Genomic DNA, 9,244 nt, shown 5'->3' with positions numbered 1-9,244 from the left:
GTCATACAGACTGTAATGGATAAAGAGAAAGATAAGTTTAAAAAAAATATATATCTCAGTAGTCATTAAAAACACAAGTTAATATTATGATAAAATGCAGCGATAATCCCAGTCGGCAAAATATAGATATAATAAAAAAATGTTGTGTATGGAAAGAAAAAAAAGAAGAAATATAGCGTCTTTCATGACCTCAGGACATCCCAAAGCGCTTTACAGCCAATGAAGTGTAGTTGCTGCTGTAGAAAACCCATTCGGCATGCACTTCCTGTTCACAAAACCTTGCTGTCTTGCTCCCCATCACACCATGATCGAGTGCTAAAAACACTTCAACTCTAAACAATATAAACTTTAACTCAATAAAGTTTTTCTTCAAATAATTTTGAAAAAGTAGGTGAGCAGATAGCTCGAAGTGAAAGAAAAATATCCCATCCGTTCAGCTGATACAATCGTACTGACGCATCCTGAGAAATTGGATTCCTTGCACGTGTTCATGCTGTAAATCTGAACGTGGCTCCCAAAATCACAACTCCAGATTAGCCACCCCTCACAGCCCAAAACATTCCTAAGGCTTTCTGGAAAAAAAAATTGCCCTTTCTCTCGGTAACTGAATTCTCTGTCAAAAATAAGGTTTTAAAATTTAAAAAATTACATATTTCACATGACATGAATACAATAATCAATTGAATTGCTGTATTTTGTGCATTTTAATGTCTTTGTACTACTTGAAGACCTCAACTCCTCACAAAAACCTAGGCTTGGATTTTGACATTTTTGCCTGGGGTTGTGATTTTGGGAGCAGAGTTCAGATTGTGCAGCCTGCGCATGTGCCAAGGACCTCATTTCCCAGGATGCACCAGTACGATTGTGTCAGCTGACCTGATGGGATACTTTTCTTTCACTTCGACTTTCTGCTCACCTGCTTTTTCAAAATTATTTAAAAACTTCATTGAGTTATAAGTTTAGATTGCTTAGAGTTAGTGTTTTTTTGCCAAACAGTGAAGCTGTGTGTACGAAGGGGTGAGAAAAAAATCTGACAGCTAACCCGTTGTAGCTTTTGTTTTGTGTTCCGTAGACTTCAGAAAGTATATTGAGCCAAGTGAGAGAAACAATTGAGTGCCTTTCCTCGTGCTAATTCGTTCATTTTTCAGGGATAAAAATGCAAGTTTAAATTTTGAAGCCGAAATAAATCCTTTAATTATTTTAACTGTTTTGTTGAAAGTTAGAAAATGTAAATTGTAAGACAGAGATTCTAATTAATTACAACCGTGGAACAGGGAAACAGACAGATACAAGGTAGGAGGAAGACCTGCAAACTGTAAACTCGTGCTGAAAACCAACAAAACAACTCCCAATATCTCGAATTAAATTTTTTCCCAACTATTAATTTGTATAATGAATAAAAATTGCTCCTTTGCCTGCAGTTTAACAACCTCCTCCCCTTGTCTCCACAAAGTGTCAATCACAAGGACCTGAATTTTGAAATGTTATGTCTGAGGTTCCATATAGAAATATCTGCAAATTATGAATCAACGTGCATACAACAAGGGTGTAACTTTTAGAAAATATAAAGTTAGTTAGTGTCAACTTGGCACAGTGGTTGCATTCTCAGCTCTGATTCAGAAGGTTATGGGCTTAAGCCCCAATTCCTTGAGTACATGAATCTTAGATGACTCTTCAGTACAGTACTCAAGGAGTCCTGCATTGTCATCTTTCAGATGAAATATTAAACTGGGGCTCACTAGTACAGGTGGATGAAAAAGATCGTATGTGACTATTTGCAATAAAAAAAAGCAGGAGATTCTTCTGGTATCCTGGTCAACAATTATCCTTCAACCAACGCCACAAAGAGCGATTAACTAGTCATTTATCCCCTGGGAGGACAGACGCACCAACGATCAGTGTTCTCGCTCAGGCCAACATCCCCAGCATCGAAGCACTGACCACACTCGAACAGCTCCGTTGGGCGGGCCACATTTTCCGCATGCCCGACACAAGACTTCTCAAAGCAAGCGCTCTACTTGGAACTCCTACACGGCAAATGAGCCCCATGTGGGCAGAGGAAACGTTTCAAGGACACCCTCAAAGCCTCCTTGATAAAGTGCAACATCTCCATCGACACCCGGGAGTCCTTGGCCAAAGACCGCCCTAAGTGGAGGAAGCGCATCCGAGAGGGCGCTGAGCACCTCGAGTCTCGTCGCCGAGAGCATGCAGAAAACAAGCGCAGGCAGCAGAAGGGGCATGCGGCAAACCAGACTCCCCACCCACCCTTTCCTTCAACCACTGTCTGTCCCACCTGTGACAGAGACTGTAATTCCTGTATTGGACTGTTCAGTAACGTGAGAACTCACTTTTAGAGTGGAAGCAAGTCGCTCCGGAGGACTGCCTATGATGGTGATTCTCTTATTGTGTACAATTGGCTGCATGCACAACAAGTGACTATATTTCAAAGGCAATTGGTTGCCTCTGAAGTGCTTTGGGGTTTTTCTAAGGATGTGAAAGACACTATATAAATGCAGATTTGGTGTTTTTCTCTCATTCTTCCTCTACTTTTTTCCGTCTTTCTCTTTCATTGTATGTCGAAAGCTACACATGCACAGCTACAATTGTCTTGCGTCTCGCATGTGAAATTTGCATCACATTTGCCCCGAGTTGCTCAAATCTATTTGTGAAACTAATTAATTGAAACTGAACAAATCAGGAACCTACCAATAAACAAGTAGCAGCTTTTTAAAAAAAAATTTTTTTTTTAAATATTGACAACAAAGGAAAAGTTAGTAATTTCCTTCAGGTCTCTTCTGGCCTTGCTTTTCTCAGAGGGAAGAGCTGAGGGTTTTCCAGCAGCTGTTATTTTAGAGGTAAAATTCATCTTGGCAACGTTTAGTTCCCCGAATGTCTCTTTTTCCTCCCAGCGAGCATTTCCACCGCAGCTACTCTTTGTGGCCTTAAAGGCACAATAAGAACATAAGAAATAGGAGCAGGAGTAGGCCATACGGCCCCTCGAGCCTGCTCCGCCATTCAGTAAGTTCATGGCTGATCTGATCATGGACTCAGCTCCACTTCTCCGTCCGCTCCCCATAACCCCTTATCCCCTTATCATTCAAGAAACTGTCTATTTCTGTCTTAAATTTATTCAATGCCCCAGCTTCCACAGCTCTCCGAGGCAGAGAATTCCACAGATTTACAACCCTCTGAGAGAAGAAATTTCTCCTCATCTCAGTTTTAAATGGGCGGCCCCTTATTCTAAGATCATGCCCTCTAGTTCTAGTCTCCCCCATCAGTGGAAACATCCTCTCTGCATCCACCTTGTCAAGCCCCCTCATAATCTTATACGTTTCGATAAGATCACCTCTCATTCTTCTGAATTCCAATGAGTAGAGGTCCAACCTACTCGACCTTTCCTCATAGGTCAACCCCCTCATCCCCGGAATCAACCGAGTGAACCTTCTCTGAACTGCCTCCAAAGCAAGTATATCCTTTCGTAAATATGGAACCCAAAACACGGGATGGTAGTGTGTGTTGGAACATGCTACCTCAGGAGGTGAGTGATGGGCAAGGAATTTATCAATGCAATCTCAAAATCTTTTTTTTTTCTTCATTTGAGAGTTGAACCTTTTCTGGATTTATTTTTTAATCCCACGAATGGGCGTTCATTTGGCTTCATTCGTGGACAATCAGCAACTCCCGAGGACAGAAGTTCCATGGAATTTACAACACAGAAACAAGCCATTCATGTTCCACGTGAGCCCTCCTCACAAAGTAAAATGGAAATGTGGAAATTGTGTTCACTTTTAAAAATCGTGTCGCCGAATACTTTTTGCACTTCTTTATTTAAAAAAGGGGTGCATAAGCTTTTTTCAGAATCTAATTCTGCTCACCAATATAAGAGAGGATTCTAGAGCACTTTTCTAACTGAGTCCTGGCTGTGGAATGCAAACACTTTAGCTCCAATAATGTTCACAGGCTCCTCAATTATGTATCACCGCTGTTGCTTCTTTTATTTGTAATCTCAAGTGAATTGATCTTAGTTAAAATGGTTCAAATGGGCTTACCTGCTGGCACCGTGTAGAAGAGCACTCTTGTGCTGTTGAAATGAACAGACTGTGTGTTTTTCAAAAACTCTGCATTTAAAGGCCTGCCCTGATGTCACTGTGCATTGAACCATGAAAAAGCAAACAAGCCTAAATCAAACACTTCAGGACATGTAATATCATCACTGGGTAAGGCTATTCCAATCAATCACTTCAAGTTGGCGTGTAGGTACACTGGTGGGCATCTTGTACTTGCACATACTTCAGCATTGTCACTCGTCTTTAGTGGTGTAAGAGGCGTTACAATTGACCACAGATTCGCCATCTCTGGGTTGGAAATGCAGGCACGGTCCCGGCTCCTGATCGGGTTCAGTCACTGCCGCTGGAAAGTTCTGTATTGGGATGAGGGGTTGAGGACAGGCTTGCGTTCCATTGTGAAGCTCCCTGCAGTTGAACAGCCCACCGGCACTCCCTGCCTCGGCCGTTCGGGCAAACACTGGAGGACAGATGGCTTCATGAGAGACGGGGAGAGTATTGTCTACCACCCACCCCCCCCCCCCCCCCCCCCAAAAAAAAATTGTTCTAAGACGTCTAACCTCACAACAGTGTTCTCATTCGGTTACAGGGTTAACGGCTTATCACTGGTTTCAAGGCTGCAGTTTAGCAACTGCTTTTTCATTAACTTTGTGCGTAACGCAGTTTAAAAGTGACTGTCGGTGTGTTTACATTCAGTAGATACACTGGCTTTGCTTTGGAGAGCGCTCGGCAAGAAAAATATTTATGTGGCCTGTTTTAAGTCACCCTGAAGTTAGTTGGCAGAAGTAAACTACCTGAAGTAAGTGCATCTTCTGTAACGTGACACATGTGCTTCAAACACTGCAGCAAAATCTTTCCACATTAACCTAACATGGTGAAGTCTGACTGGGACAAGCCACTGAACACTGTTTATGTAATGAGGTGATTTGCAGAGAGTGGGGCCTTCATTAGATTGCAAGTTAAGTGACGGATTGATGCTGCAGTCAGCTCTTCCAAATATATTTCAGGTAAAGTGATGTTTTGCAGCATCAGCCACTCTTGAGGGAGTGAAGTAAGCCATTAATTTGAGCTTAAAAACAGAAAATGCTGGAAACACTCAGCAGGTCAGGCAGCATCTGTGGAGAAAAGGAAACCGCGCTTTCATCAGAACTAGCCATCCAGAGACCTGCTCTAGTAACCCAGAGAACGTGAGTGCAAATCCCACCATGGTAGTTTGACAATTTGAATTCAATTTATAAATTCTGAAAATCTAAAGCTGGCATCAATAAACATACGAATTAGGAGCAGGAGTAGACTATTCGACCCCTCGAGCCTGCTCCACCATTCAGTGAGATCATGGCTGATCTTCTGCCTTAACTCCACTTTCCTACACTATCCCCATTTCCCTTGATTCCCTTACTATCCAAAAATCTATCGATCTCTGTCTTGAATATACTCAGCGACTTAGTCTCCACAGCCCTCTAGGGCAGAGAATTCCAAAGTTGCACCGCCCTCCGAGTGAAGAAGTTTCTCCTCAGCTCAGTCCAACATGGCCGACACCTTTATTGTGAGACTGTGACCCCCTGATGCTAGACTCCCAGCCGGGGGAAACATCCTCCCTGCATCTACCCTGTCAAGCCCTGTAAGAATTTTGTATGCTTCAAAAGTGACCACGAAGCTCAGGGAATTATAGACCGGTCAACCTGACATCGGTAGTGGGTAAAATAATGGAATCAATTATTAAGGATGAAATAGCAGCGCATTTGGAAAGCGGTGACGTGATAGGTCCAAGTCAGCATGGATTTGTGAAAGGGAAATCATGCTTGACAAATCTTCTGGAATTTTTTGAGGATGTTTCCAGTAGAGTGGACAAGGGAGAACCAGTTGATGTGGTGTATTTGGACTTTCAGAAGGCTTTCGACAAGGTCCCACACAAGAGAGTAATGTGCAAAGTTAAAGCACATGGGATTGGGGGTAGTGTGCTGACGTGGATTGAGAACTGGTTGTCAGACAGGAAGCAAAGAGTAGGAGTAAATGGGTACTTTTCAGAATGGCAGGCAGTGACTAGTGGGGTACCGCAAGGTTCTGTGCTGGGGCCCCAGCTGTTTACATTGTACATTAATGATTTAGACGAGGGGATTAAATGTAGTATCTCCAAATTTGCGGATGACACTAAGTTGGGTGGCAGTGTGAGCTGCGAGGAGGATGCTATGAGGCTGCAGAGTGACTTGTATAGGTTAGGTGAGTGGGCAAATGCATGGCAGATGAAGTATAATGTGGATAAATGTGAGGTTATCCACTTTGGTGGTAAAAACAGAGAGACAGATTATTATCTGAATGGTGACAGCTTAGGAAAAGGGGAGGTGCAAAGAGACCTGGGTGTCATGGTACATCAGTCATTGAAGGTTAGCATGCAGGTACAGCAGGTGGTTAAGAAAGCAAATGGCATGTTGGCCTTCATAGCGAGGGGATTTGAGTACAGGGGCAGGGAGGTGTTACTACAGTTGTGCAGGGCCTTGGTGAGGCCACACCTGGAGTATTGTGTACAGTTTTGGTCTCCTAGCTTGAGGAAGGACATTCTTGCTATTGAAGGAGTGCAGCGAAGATTCACCAGACTGATTCCCGGGATGGCGGGACTGACATATGAAGAAAGACTGGATCAACTGGGCCTGTATTCACTGGAGTTCATTAGAATGAGAGGGGATATCATAGAAACGTTTAAAATTCTGATGGGTTTAGACAGGTTAGATGCAGGAAGAATGTTCCCAATGTTGGGGAAGTCCAGAACCAGGGGTCACAGTCTATGGATAAGGGTAACTATTTAGGACCGAGATGAGGAGAAACTTCTTCACCCAGAGAGTGGTGAACCTGTGGAATTCTCTACCACAGAAAGTTGTTGAGGCCAATTCACTAAATATATTCAAAAAGGAGTTAGATGTAGTCCTTACTACTAGGGGGATCAATGGGTATGGCGAGAAAGCAGGAATGAGGTACTGAAGTTGCATGTTCAGCCACGAACTCATTGAATGACGGTGCAGGCTTGAAGGGCCGAATGGCCTACTCCTGCACCTATTTTCTATGTTTCTATGTTTCCCATTTTCTAAACCCAACTGGTTCTCTGATGTCCTTTAGGGAAGGAAACCTACCGTCCTTTTCCAGTCCGGCCTATATGTGATTGACTCTTAACTGCCTTTTATAGCGGCCTAGCAAGCCCCTCAGTTGTATCACAAGTACCACCTTCTCAGGGCAACTCGGGAGAGGTAATAAATGCTGGCTTTGCCAGCGACACCCGCATCCTGAAAATGGATTAAGAAAAAACTCGCTCTGGACAAGTGTAATGTGGTCACCAATCTGTACTTGAACAGAAGCACAATACTGCGGGTGCTAGAAATCTGAAATCAAAACAGAAAATGCTGGAAACACTCAGCAGGTCAGGCAGCATCTGTGGAGCGAGAAACACAGTTTACTGTAAGTTAGTTTAATTTTCCTCTGAATCATATTACATGTAAAAGAAACCCTTCTCAGTACAGCGGGACCTGGGGGTACTTGTGCATGAAACACAAAAGATTAGTATGCAGGTACAAGAAGTGATCAGGAAGGCTAATGGAATCTTGGCCTTTATTGCAAGGGGGATGGAGCATTTCTGTCTCAAATGTATTCAATGTCCCAGCTTCCACAGCTCTGAGGCAGCAAATTCCACAGATCCACAACCCTCGAGAGAAGAAATTTCTCATTTCAGTTTTAAATGGGCGGCCCCTTAGTCTAAGATTATGCCCTCTACTTCTAGTCTCCCCTATCAGTGGAAACAGGGAAGTCTTGCTACAGGTATACAGGATATTGGTGAGGCCACACCTGGAATATTGCGTGCAGTTTTGGTTTCCATATTTACGAAAGAATATACTTGCTTTAGAGGCAGTTCAGAGAAGGTTCACGAGGTTGATTCCAGAGAAGAGGGATTGACTTATGAGGAAAGGTTGAGTAGGAGGGGCCTCTACTCATTGGAATTCAGAAGAATGAGAGATGATCTTATCGAAATGTATAAGATTATGAGGGGGCTTGACGAGGTGGATGTAGAGAGGATGTTTCCACTGATGGGGGAGACTAGAACTAGGGGGCATAATCTTAGACTAAGGGGCCGCCCATTTAAAACTGAAATGAGAAATTTCTTCTCTCGAGGGTTGTGGATCTGTGGAATTCGCTGCCTCAGAGCTGTGGAAGCTGGGACATTGAATAAATTTAAGACAGAGATAGACAGTTTCTTTAATAATAAGGGGTTATGGAGAGCGGGCGGGAAAGTGGAGCTGAGTCCATGATCGGATCAGCCATGATCGTATTAAATGGCGGAGCAGGCTCGAGGGGCCGTATGGCCTACTCCTGCTCCTATTTCTTATGTTCTTATGTTCTCTTCACCTTCACCTTCTCCCCAATAATATTTAAAAGAAATTAGAATGCTGACTTCTGTAGGATCACCAGGACTAATGCTCTGCTTTTATACTATAGAATAAAATACATTATGATGAGTAGGCTAGTCTTTTTAGGCGTGCTTGTTGAATGTGCTTTTTTTCTAAAGTAATATACAGCAGTGATGCTAAAATGACCAATTGCTTTCTTTTCTCCCAAGCGGTCAATTCATTGCGTCTGTCCTGGGTACCTGCAAGAAGACCGAACTGGTACACAGATAAGAGGGCTGATTGAGGAGAACAGATGTTTGTGCCCAAGGTTATTTTGGACTTGCCACATAAATATTTCTGTCTGCTCGATCAGCTTTGTTATCAGTGCACCCAGTGTGAACTCCAGCTTGTTTGTGGGAGAAGACATGATAAATCAACCTCTGATCAGAAACATAGAAACTAGGTGCAGGAGCAGGCCATTCGGCCCTTCGAGCCTGCACCGCCATTCAATAAGATCATGGCTGATCATTCAACCTCAGTACCCCTTTCCTGCTTTCTCTCCATACCCCTTGATCCTTTTGGCCGTAAGGGCCATATCTAACTCCCCTTTGAATATATCTAACGAACTGGCCTCAACAACTTTCTGCGGTAGAGAATTCCACAGGTTAACCACTCTGAGTGAAGAAGTTTCTCCTCATCTCGGTCCTAAATGGCTTACCCCTTATTCTTCGACTGTGACCCCTGGTTCTAGAACTCCCCAGCAACGGGAATATTCTTCCTGCCTCTAACCTGTCCAATCCCGTCAGAATT

The 9,244-nt window shown here is 43.3% G+C and overlaps 1 protein-coding gene across 2 annotated transcripts in view; it reads left to right on the top strand.

Annotated features, from left to right (window-relative positions):
- pi4kab (phosphatidylinositol 4-kinase, catalytic, alpha b) overlaps positions 1-9,244 on the top strand; it is a 230,214-nt gene that overhangs the window by 96,432 nt on the left and 124,538 nt on the right. The gene's annotated exons all lie outside the window — the stretch shown is intronic.

Source organism: Pristiophorus japonicus, chromosome 8 (assembly GCF_044704955.1).
Source record: "Pristiophorus japonicus isolate sPriJap1 chromosome 8, sPriJap1.hap1, whole genome shotgun sequence".
In the NCBI taxonomy this organism is placed as follows: Eukaryota; Metazoa; Chordata; class Chondrichthyes; family Pristiophoridae; genus Pristiophorus; species Pristiophorus japonicus.
The sequence above is the reverse complement of the archived record's forward strand: the minus strand, read 5'-3'. Positions and strand labels throughout refer to the sequence as shown.